This window comes from Hemitrygon akajei, chromosome 3 (genome assembly GCF_048418815.1).
Source record: "Hemitrygon akajei chromosome 3, sHemAka1.3, whole genome shotgun sequence".
NCBI classification, from domain to species: Eukaryota; Metazoa; Chordata; class Chondrichthyes; order Myliobatiformes; family Dasyatidae; genus Hemitrygon; species Hemitrygon akajei.
This window is the reverse complement of record NC_133126.1, coordinates 52,317,283-52,327,886: the sequence shown is the minus strand read 5'-3', so window position 1 is coordinate 52,327,886 and position 10,604 is coordinate 52,317,283.

Genomic DNA, 10,604 nt, shown 5'->3' with positions numbered 1-10,604 from the left:
TCTGTTCTAAATGGCTTACCCCTTATTCTTAAACTGTGGCCTCTAGTTCTGGACTCACCCATCAGTGGGAACATGCTTCCTGCCTCCAGTGTCTCCAATCCCTTAATAATCTTATATGTTTCAATCAGATCCCCTCTCATCCTTCTAAATTCCAGTGTATACAAGCCCAGTCGTTCCAATCTTTCAACATATGACAGTCCCACCATTCCGGGAATTAACCTTGTGAACCTACGCTGCACTCCCTCAATAGCAAGAATGTCCTTCCTCAAATTTGGAGACCAAAACTGCACACAATACTCCAGGTGTGGTCTCACCAGGGCCCTGTACAGCTGCAGAAGGACCTCTTTACTCTTATACTCAATTCCTCTTGTTATAAAAGCCAGCATGCCATTAGCTTTCTTCACTGCCTGCTGTACCTGCATGCTTGCTTTCATTGACTGATGTACAAGAACACCAGTGTATAGATATGAAATGTTATTGGATGCAAAACTTTGTATAAAACAGAGATTAGGACATACAATGTTTATCTCAGGTAAATGTTATAAACCATTCTGATCCCTTGTTGGAAGTTTTTTCGGAATTTAGAGGAATGAGTTCTAATTGCAGACTGAATACAGGACTATAATGACTCCTCGTTGAATAACTCCTACAAATCCACCATTGTTTCTTTTATCTCAACAATCTGCAACCTGAACTCTCAAGTTATGTGCTGTCCTCCAACCCTGACCTCCTGAGCCTCTGATTTTAATAGTTTCACCACAAGCATCAGGCAGCAATGTCCTTTGCAGTCAACACTATAAACACTGGCATTTCCTCTCTATTTTTCCATTATATTTCTTTCTTCCTTCAAGATAATGCTTGAAATATACCTCTTTCTCTTCTGCTTCTTTTTGTTTTGCTTAGTAAAAAATGTTATTGATGAAATTTTGATATTTTATATCAATTACAAGTATTGCTATTATATTCCCATGAAATATAATGGGGCTTTCATTGCATTCAAGATGTGGATATAAATAGTTTTACCAAAATCTCTCTATTTTATCATTTAGTCCCAGGCAGGGTTAACAAACACTGGGAATGTTAGGATCCTATTTTGAACATTTTGAGTTTTACTGTGTTAAACAGAAGTAGCAGTAAGTCTGCTGATTTCAGAACAGTAAGTTCATACAGTAGATATAGCACAGGATTACAGCTACAGAAATTTGAGTAGTGTTAAGTATAAAAAATAATGGTGATTGGTGAAATACATGAGCATTGACCAATAGTGTTTACTCAGTTTTGACTACATGCAACAAAGATTCAAACGTTCATTTTATTATCAAAGTTTATATGCAGAATTCAACTCGGATCTGTCTTCTCCAGATAGCCAGATAGCCATAAAATACACAAGTACATAGTAGTTGAAAAAAAGACATCAATCCCCCCACACAAAAAGAAAAGACAAAAATTTGTAAACTCCAGACCCCTCCCAACCCCTCCCTCGCACAGAAGTTGACAGATCTCCCACATGGAGAGACAACAAGAACATCAGACCCCCAACCCCAGCTCACCAGTCGTCAACCAGAAAGAATGGGCGAGGACATGTAAAGAAAATACAGAACTCAAAGAGGCCAATAAGAACTACAGTCCAATCCATAAATCTCCAAACTTCAACATCGGGACCCAGCAGCCCCTACAAGGGAAGCAACGCTGTCCCTAAGAATTAAACTTTGTTTTTGTTGCAAAAGGGGAATGTTTTGTATAATAGCACACAGATATTATGTTGTACTTTGATATCTCAGAAAGTGATTGCATTTATTCAAACCTTTTGTTTCAAACATCTGTGTAGAAAATGATTCCCTGGGCCCTATTCTCTTGCATAATACATGCTATAATGATTTAATATCATTCTAAAGTGTTCTTAGCTAATTTTGTTTTACAATTTGGTTGTATGACTGGAGTTCCTTTTTATAAATAATTCAAACATTTACTGCTTTTCTTAATGATTGAAACAATGTACCATAATGAAGATCAATAGCGCTCAAGTTAATTGATATGGAATTTTTCATATGCTGTTAACTTTTCCTTAACATATCATGCATTTGAACTGAATGTATGTTAACTAGCACATAATGGCAAATTCACATTCCTTGTTAACAATTGGTCAATGATTTATGCAATGCCAAGACATCTAGAATATTAGAAAACACTGCATTAGGCTGTCAATATATTTTCTGATGAAGCCGTTCCTTTCTTCATATATTGTAACATGATAAAGCAACCATCGTCACATCTATATAAGAACATGTGAAATAGGAGTAGGAAATAAAGATTAAGATGAAAGATTAGCTTTACTTGTCACAATGATTGTGCTGGGAACAGCCCACAAGTGTTACCACGCTTCTGGTGCCAATGTAGCATGCCCACAACTTCTTAATCATACATGTGTGGAATGTGGGATGAAGCCAGGACACGCAGAGGAAACCCACATGGTCACGGGGAGGACTTACCAACTCTTACAGACAGTGGTGGGAATCGAACCCAGCTTGATAATCACCGGTGCTGTAAAATGATTGCACTAACCAACTTGACTGCCAACTTGACTGCCATCTGGCCCGTTTAGCCTGCTCTGCATTTCAATAAGATCACGGCTGATCTGGCCATAGTCTCAGCTCCACCTCATAACCCTTAATTTTCCCAGCTATGCAAGCATCTATCTTACTGTGTCTTAAATATATTTCTTGTTGCAGCCTCTACTGCCTCCCTGGGCATAGAATCCACAGAAAAGCAGTTGTTCCTCATCTACGTCTTGAATCTATACACCCCCCCACCACAAATCTTGAGGCTATGTCCTCTAGTTCTTGTCTTACTTACTAGTAGAACCAACTTTCCTGACTCTATCTCACCTAACCCTTTCATAATTTTATATAGTCCCAGGCAACTCAATTTTTGCTCATACATACATTAACCCCTTCCCATCTCTGGAATCAATCTAGCGGACATCCTCTGCACCATCTCCAAAGCTTCTATGCTTTTGCTCAAATAAGGAGACCAAAAGTGCATGGAGTACTTGAGGTGCGATTTTCACCTGTACATTTGCAGTATAACCTCACAGCTCTTAAATTCAATCTCTCTCGCAATGAAGTCCAACATTCCATTTGCCTTCTTGATAATCTGTTTTACCTGCCAACCAACCTTTTGCGATTCATCTATAAGCACCCTCAAGTTCCTCTGCACAATAGCCTGCTGCAATCTTTTATCGTTTAAATAATAATTTGATCTATTTTTCCTTCTGAAGTGGATGACCTCATATTTAACTGTACTCCATCTGCCAGACATTTGCCCTGTCACTTAATCTATGTATATCTCTCTGCAAACTCTCCACATCCTCTGTAAAATTTGATTTTATACTCAATTTAGTGTAATCAGTGAACTTAGATACAGTCCCTCTTCCAAATCGTTAATGTATACCATGACCTGAACAGTTTTGGGCCTAGCATTGACACCTGCGGCACTCTGCTCACCACTGACTGCCAGCCAGTTAGAATTAAATTGTACAACGTACATCAGGATTGTTAAAGGTATTTACAGTACTTCAGTTTAAGCTGGAAGTATATTTCTGTTTTAGCAAGGATTTAAAAGATGCATGGAAATTTTCTATTATCTCACCACAATAATACATATTAACAACTCCCCTTCACACAATTTATAATGTTTCAGGTTTATGAAGTTAGCATATTAAATGTTGATTGGAGGCCATGTGTTTTAGGGGTTAATTTGAAAATCAATTATCTTACATCCAAAGATGAGCAACCCGATATTGTGTGAGGGCAATTTTTCAGCCATATTCCAGTGACACTTGAAACATGAGTTATGCTTCTCACCCATTTAAATAAGGGTCTAAGTTCCCATTTAACACAACATTTGAAAAATGTAATATTATAGAAAAGAGACAATGTTAGGATACCTCTGTCATCTATAATTTTAGTGGACACCAAAAACAGAATGATTAAATAAAGATATTATTGTAACATTCATATCACCACACACAATCATATCACGAGTTCCCAGAAATCTCTTTATACTCCTTACTGGATTATGTCACCACCTGGTTATTGTGACAACACCTGGCACCGGTAACTGGCTATTGAATCAAAGATCACTGCTCTCATTTTATTAATATTCCTGCATTGGCTCCAACCTCATAGAACCCCAAAGCTATAACCCTCACTGCCACTTCTATTCCATGATCTATTACTAGACTGATTACCGTATTTCAACCTGTTCTTCCCCTACAGAAATTATGTCCCATAGAAGGTTCCATTCTTTGAAGTAACTGGTGCATCAACAACGTGTTCTCTTTGTTCTCTTCACTTTCCCTTTTCAGTAATTTACAATAAGCTCATCTTCTCGGGTTTTTTAGTTTTCATGATCTGTTCTTGACATTAATGCTGTCTGACCTGTTGAACATTTCTGTCTTTGCTTGGCTGCAGATATTTCCACCAAGGTAAACAATCTTTTATGCAGTTTCCTCAAATAGGCAAGATACTTGCAGAATCCAACAAGTGGTAATAAATCACCAAATTACCCAAGGAACTGGGCAATTTTAGCCTAAAGCAACAGAGACAAAATGCTGCAGGAACTTAGCATGTCAGGCAGCATCTATGGAAATGAATAAACAGTCAACATTTCAGGCTGAGACCCTTCTTCAGGACTGGAAAGGAAGATGTCAGAATAAAAAGGTGGGGGGAGGGGAAGGAGGATAGCTAGAAGGTAGTGGATGAAGCCAGGTGGGTAGGAAAGGTAACGGGCTAGAATTTGTTAAGAGAGGAGAGTGGACCATAGGAGAAAGCAGAAGCGGTGGGGAAGAAGCGTGAGAAGAAGCGATCAGAGCAGGGAATAAAAGAAGAGGGAAGGGAGAGGGAAAAATATGTTTTTCCAGAAGGAGAGATTGATGTTAATGCCATCAGGTTGGTTGCTACACAGACAGAATATAAGGTGTTGCTCCTCCACCCCGAGGGTGGCCTCATCTTGGCACAAGAGGAGGCCATGAACTGACAAGTTGGAATGGAAATGGTAATTGGAATTAAAATGTCTGGCCACCAGGAAATTACTCTTCTGGTGGATGGAATGGAGGTGACTGATGAAGCGATTTCCGCCCCCCCCCCCCCCCCCAATATGTGACATATTTCACCAATGTAGAGGAGGCCATAACAGGAGCACCGGACACAAGAGGCAATCCCAGCTGGTTCACAAGTGAAGTGTTGCCTCACCTGGAAGAACTGTTTGACAGTTCTGGCCCCTAACCCCACCTTTTAATTCTGGCATCTTCCCCCTTCCTTTCCAACATGAAGAAGAGTCTCGGTCTGAAACGTTGACTGTTTATTAATTTCCATAGATGTTGCCTGACCTAGCTGAGTCTCTCCAGCATTTTGTGTGTGTTGCTTTGGATTTTCAGCACCTGCAGAATTTTTCCTGTTCACAGTTTTAATCTAGCCTTTGCTGTTGTGGTTATACACAATTGCCACTTCAGTGTGGTTCAACCTGGCAGCTGTAATAATTGCAGAGATTTTCCACACTAATACACATCTGGTAACCTTCTGCCTCTGTATCCATCTGTGCTGAATTATAATTCATTAAATTGCATTATTATATTTTTGTAAATTAATGGTTGTGTAAGTGTTCAGGTTGTTGTTGTGAATTATCAGAATGAGAGATCATAACAGTACTGCAGGAGATTAGCACCGAAGTTGCGCAAAGCCACAGCTGCAGGGGTGTTACAGCAGGTGGAGACCCAAAAGTATAGCGGCGGGGAAAAGTGTGTATTGTTTAGTCAGTGAGAATTGTATTTTAAACATTGTGTTGGAAAAAGGGTTGGGGTAAAGATACAGCAGGAAGTAATGATGTAGACTTAACATTACTGAAGCCGCAAAACCTAGGAAAATGGCGAGACTGAAAAGGTGGTAACGAAAATAGTTGGAGAATTTATGGAGGGAGTGATTTCTGAGAAGCAGAAGTTGGGAGTGGTCAATAATTTTGCTCAAGAGGATGAAATGTGCAGAACTTATTTCACCATTTATAAAGAAAATAATGACAATATTTCAAATACCTGTCTAAATCTTCCAATATGCTCTTGTAAGAATTGTATGCAATTTATGTATAACTTATGCTTTTCTTGTTAATGCTGTTTACGTTATATGTCTCTGATCTGTCTGCAAATTAGTTTTTCTTATTACCTATGCAAGCATATATTTGTGCATATGACAATAAACTCAACTTTGACTTCGATCTATGTCTTCTGAAGCTCTATCGATAAGGGTCCTGTTCTTTTTTAATCATTAGAGATCAGAAACAGGTTTAATATCACTGGCATGTCATGAAACTTGTTACACAGCAGCAATACATTGCAATACATAATAATAAAAATGAATTACAGTAAGAAGTAGATATATATTAAAAAGTTAAATTAAATAAGTAGTGCAAAAAGAAGGAAAAAAAAGTAGTGAGGTTGTTTTCATGGGTTCGATGTCCATTCAGAAATCAGATGGCAGAAAGGAAGATGCGGGTTCTTAATGATGGTTACCGCCTTTTTGAGGCATCGCCCCTTGAAGAAATCCTGCATGCTGGGGAGGCTATTGCCCATGATGAGCTTTCTGCAGCTCATTTCAATCCTGTGCAGTGCCACCTCCCATACCAGACATTGATGCAACCGGTTAGAATGCTCCAAGGTACATCTGTAAAAAATTGTGAGTGTACTTGGTAACACACTAGATCTCCCCCAACTTCCAATGATATATAGCCACTGTCGTGCCTTCTTTGTAACTGCATTGATATGCATTCTGCATATCTCTCTGCTATTTATGAGAATGAAAACCAGGGAATTATGGACTGGCTGGCTTTATGTCTAAGAAAATATTGAAGTATGTAATTAAGAACTGAATGATTAAACAGTGTGGAAATTTTCAGTAGATAAGTCACCAGTGGTGCAAAGAAAAGTAGCAGTTAATGTTTCTGGATGACCTGTGTTCCTCTTTTCATAGATGCTGCATGACCTACTGAGTGTTTCTGGTATTATTCCAAATTAAGAATAAGTACTTACTTTTACTTAAGTTATGGACATATTACCAATGAAGTACCAAGCTGTTGACATTTATTATCGTGTGCAACTGTATTATATTTTAAGGGGCTCTTTGGAAAAATCAGCATTCGTTTTCAGACAGTTACTTCGGTGAAGCTGGAGTTTGTAATGGACTGGCAATAGATACACTGGGGAAGACTGCCATCCAATGTTGTGCCAATTGGTTTTGGTACAGAATGCATAATTGTAGGGCTGCTAGAATGAAAGTGATGATTAAGGAAAATTAAAATTTATTTTTCATTAAAAGTACTTTAAATAATTTAAGTGCATTAGTTGTATAGTTTTAATAATTGTAAATTTATGAAATCTACAGACCTTTGTCTCAAATTAAAATTTGATTTGAGATCATGAGAGTTTAATATGTAAAATGATATACTGTATATAGTGAATTGGCTAGACTATAAAATACCAAAGGGCAAGCCAAATGTTATTATTTCTCAGAGCAAACACGAGGAAATCTGCAGATGCTGGAAATTCAAACAACACACACAAAATGCTGGTGGAACACAGCAGGCCAGGCGGCATCTATAGGGAGAAGCGCTGTCGACGTTTCGGGCCGAGACCCTTCATTATTATTTCTCACCTTGATTCATTATAGGAAATGAGTTAGGTTTGCAATTTTTCTGAGGCAGATTTTCTTGTTTGATTTAAACAACGGGTGAACAGAAAGCTCTCCTGTTCACTTCATTCTGCATCGTTTGTCTTTTCTCTGTTGAGTGTTTTGAAAATCAGTCATAACAATACAGTTTGCTGGTTTTCACCTTTCATTAGTTTTAAATACCCATTTCAGAATTGCCTTTAGCACAAAATTAGCAGCAAATCTGTACTGACAATGTATACTGTAAAATCCACTTCAATATAGAACTTATTTCTTCTCTAAATGTCAAGGTTTGTTTTACAAATAGGGTATTATTTCAGGATATATGAAGTGATGCTACATTGATCTCTTAATCAATAATCCAGTCTTTAGAGATAACCTAAAAGCTTCCCCTTCCATCCTCACAAGAGCATTTCAATGTTGTTTTGTTTCCTAAGCTATTTTAGTGATTCTGCCTGTCAGATTTTAAATGGCAAAAACATAACTCCTGGCAGATGTGATCACAGGCAATTGGGCTAAGTCAAATATTTGGCTTTATTTGAAATGACATTAGCAACAACTTTAGAAAATACATTTTAGGAAGATTGACATCATGGATTGAGTGTCTAATTTATAGCTACACAGTAAAGAAAACTACACATTTATTGAAAATATTTTAGGTGAGTTACAGCAATGCTTTTGCAATTTTTCAGCGGGCTTCAATCATCGCAAGCACTCGTTTGGCTGAGGTGCATGAGGTTTCACAGGGGCTGAGCCTTTTCTGTGGGTTGCAATCATAACGATCTCAGCACAGGGCAATAAAAGACACGAGGTGTAAGGAGAGGGGCATTGTGAGAGTGGACATTAAGAGTGATCAGGATCAGGTTTTGATGAGAAAGGATGAAGGTCAAGGTAAGCTTGCATCTTTCTTTGTTGGTACATAGCCAGTGCAGTGAGAATGGGTCGAAGGATTAGTGATCAGTCCTTTGTGAGAGATTTGGGGACTCTGGGAGACCTCTGCTTTCCCTGATAGCTACGTATGCAAGAGGTGCATCGAGCTGCAGCTCCTTAGAGACCATATTAAGAAACTTGAGCTGCAGCTCAATAACTTTCAGCTCAAACAGGAGAATGAGGAGATAAGACAGGAACAGGGAGGTAGTCACTCCTAAGTTGCAGGAGTCAGATAGCTGGGTGACCATCTGGAGAGGGAGAGGGATTATGCAGCCAGTGCAGAGTGCCCCTGTGGCCACTCCCCTCAATAATAAGTACAGTACTTTGGATACTTTTGTGGGGGGGGGGGGAGGAGAGGGGATGACCTACTGGGGAAAGCTATAGTGACTGGGTCTCGCACTGAGTCTGGCTCTGTGGCTTAGAAGGGAAAAAGGGGAAAAGAGGAGGTGCATTAGTGATAGGTGAATCTAGATTTAAAGAAGTAGGCAAGAGATTCTGTTGACATGAGGTAAGTTGCCTCCCAGGTGCCAGGGTCAAGGATGCCTTGGATTGGGTCCACAGCATTCTAAAGGAGGAGGGTGGGCAATGGTAAGTCAAGGTACACATTGCTACCAGGGACCTAGGTAAGAAAAGGGATGAGGTCCTGAAGAGAGAATATAGGGAGTAAGGTAGAAAGCTGAAGAGCAGGGCCTGCAGAGTACAGTAGTAATCTCTGGATTGCTGCCTGAGGAATTAGTGCAGGCGGCAGGGTTTCAGATTTCTGGATCATTGGGGATCTCTTCTGGGGAAGATATAACCTGCACAAAAATTACAGGTTAAACCTGAACTCCAGGGGGAGCAATATCCCTGCAGGCAGGTCTGCTGCAGCTGTTGGTGGGTGGGTGGGGAGGTGGTGTTTAAACTCTATCATGGGTGTCCTGGCTACCTTACGTGCAGCCATAAGGAATTGTTTTAATTAGGCTCATAAATTAATTCAGCACAGTTCCTGTGCTGTGTATGTTGTATGCTCAGTCTCAATTACCAAAACTAATTATTAAGGTCTATATTTGTAGATGCTTGGTTTATGCAACTGAGTATCATATTTGCTTTACAACAAGTGACAACATTACAAAATATAAAATTCTTTAATAATAAAAAAATCCTAGAAGAAGAAAAAGTTAGCGAGTGTTGTGAAAAAGCTACTAAAGTGCAAGAAAACAAATTGCAAGGAATCACTGGTCTGAATGCAGCCTCTATCCCTCCCTATCCAGTACAAACGCTGGGCCAATGAAATTTGCACTGGAGATGTTTGTCCTTTCTTCTCAGACTCCTTTCAGGAGGGTGCACAGCAGCGAATGAAATTGAAGTGACTATATATTTGAACCTGAATGGCAATTCACCCAAGAATCAATCATTAACAATAAAGTTCGCAAGCAAGTAAAGGTGGCTGAAGATGACCTGATAGAGGTATACAAGAGGGATAAATACAGTAAATCATCAGAATCTTGTTTTTTCCATGGTAGGGGCATTAGAACTAGGTGAGTTTAGGTTTAGGTGAGAGGAAAGGGGTTACGATGGAATTTGAGGCAAACCTTTTTAGACTGAATAATTGATACTTGGAAGTTACTGCCAGGGGAACTAATAAAAATGAGAATACAAAAAGGTAGGCATGGATGTAGTGGGCCAAAGGGTTTGTTTCTGTGCTTCTCAGCTCTATGATAAACACCATGTTTAAGAGACATTTAAATAAGCACTTGAATAGGCAAAGAATGGGATACAGACATAATGCAGGCAAAAGGGATTGATGTAGTTGGGCAAAAACATCAGTATGAACAATCTGCCACTTGGGCAGATTAGGAGAATGGGCAAAGAAGTGGCAGATGGAATACAGCGTTGGGAAGTGCATGGTCATGCACTTTGGTAAAAGAAATAAAAGGGCAGATTATTTACTACATTCAAAAATCTGACGTGCAAAGGGAC